The sequence below is a fragment of the Aplysia californica genome, unplaced genomic scaffold (genome assembly GCF_000002075.1).
Source record: "Aplysia californica isolate F4 #8 unplaced genomic scaffold, AplCal3.0 scaffold01394, whole genome shotgun sequence".
Lineage (NCBI taxonomy): Eukaryota > Metazoa > Mollusca > Gastropoda > Aplysiida > Aplysiidae > Aplysia > Aplysia californica.
The window spans coordinates 59,227-60,903 of record NW_004798664.1 but is presented as its reverse complement, the minus strand read 5'-3'; positions in this window follow the sequence as shown (position 1 = coordinate 60,903).

Genomic DNA, 1,677 nt, shown 5'->3' with positions numbered 1-1,677 from the left:
GAGAGAGAGAGAGAGAGAGAGAGAATAAGAAAGAGAGAGACATGGGAGGACCAGACAGAAAAAAATGAGAAAGATAGGAATAGACCAAGATTGATAACAGGAAACAGTGCGAGACAGACGGAAATAGAAAGAAAAAAAGGCAAAAGATAAGACAGGACAATAACCCGGAGACACAGACAAAGGCAAGACGTCATCACAGGACAGATGGTATCAGAGTCCACTCCGCCGGACAGAATTAAGTGTGCTAGACAAGTGTCCAGTCTGCAGAACGTTAGAAAGATATTCAACTGTTCGTAACCCTATCCGAGCGCCCTGGGGTCATTCATTTTGTACCCCCGGGTTGTATCCTTCCCATTTTAGAATTCTTCTAGTACGAAGATCTCTTTGAAACTTTCAGTATTTCTCAAAAAAATCATTTTGACAGACTGCTATGCAAAGCATACGGATCGGATTAACGAGTAAATTTCCTCTTTGGAAAGTGGTAGCACAGAGTTCCCAACGTCGTATGGATACGATAGTAAAACAAGAGAGAGAGCGAGAGAGAGAGAGAGAGAGAGATAGACAGACAGACAGACAGACAGACAGACAGACAGACAGAGACAGAGAGATAGGGTTAACCAGGGGTTGGCCAAATGGCCCTTCCAATATTTTTGCCTGGCACGTGGAGACATTCGGAGATTTAAAAAAAATAATTTTGAAGCAGAAAGACATAAACTAATTTCCTTCGATTTGATCCCATTTCTCTCTATATTTTAACAAAACAAGAACAAAAACAAAAAAGGCCAAAGCTGCAATTAAAGCAAATACAACGTCCACTTGTTTGTAGTGATGTCTTTTTAAATCCATAAAGATGATGAAGATGTTATATATCACTGTGTAAAGAAATTAACACTTTTGTATAATCATGTTGTAGTTAAGAAAGTGAATTAATTCTAGCGCATTATAAAAGTTCTCCCCACTCCGTAATCAAACTCGAGTTTCAGCCACACCCCTGATCTTCTGGTAGGAAAGATCTACACCTAGCCTTCTCGGACAAGGGCGAAAAATCTCGTTAAAGATCCCTTGGTAGTCTAAAATCGATAAGAGTAGGTGCTTCGGCCGCCACCTGGGCAAAATTCAAAATGTCCTACCAACTGAAAAAGTCTAATGTGTCCCGCTCGCTCAAATGGCCTTATGTAGTTGCGAGCGCCGTAAAACACTTGCAGAAAAACAACAAACAAAAACACTCAGTAAGCTTTGCTACAAAATCAAACTGGAGAGCAACCCATTCCCTCTTAACGCCCCCCTTCTCTTAAAAAAAAGGCTCACTAAGCCTTGACCTCACTCGCCCCTCCCTCTTCAACCACCCGTAATAATGTCGTTGTACCCAAGACGGCAAGACAGACAGACAGAACCACCATGACGTCACCGGAACATGTGGACCACGTCACCGGCACTTGGCGGGACAAGGAAGGGGACACCAAAAGTGCTTGACGTCGGCAGGCATTGCGGACTGTATTAGTGAGAAGTTGTACACGGCTCAAGAGTGGTTGGAGGTGGTGGGGTGGGAGTGGGGAAGGGGGTGTCGGTGGTAGAGTAAGAGTGCAGCCACTGGCGAGATTGTTTGAGAGGTGGGCGGGGGTGGGAGAAAGAGAGAAAAAAAAAAGAGAAAGAGAAGGAGAGTGAGAGAGAGAGAGA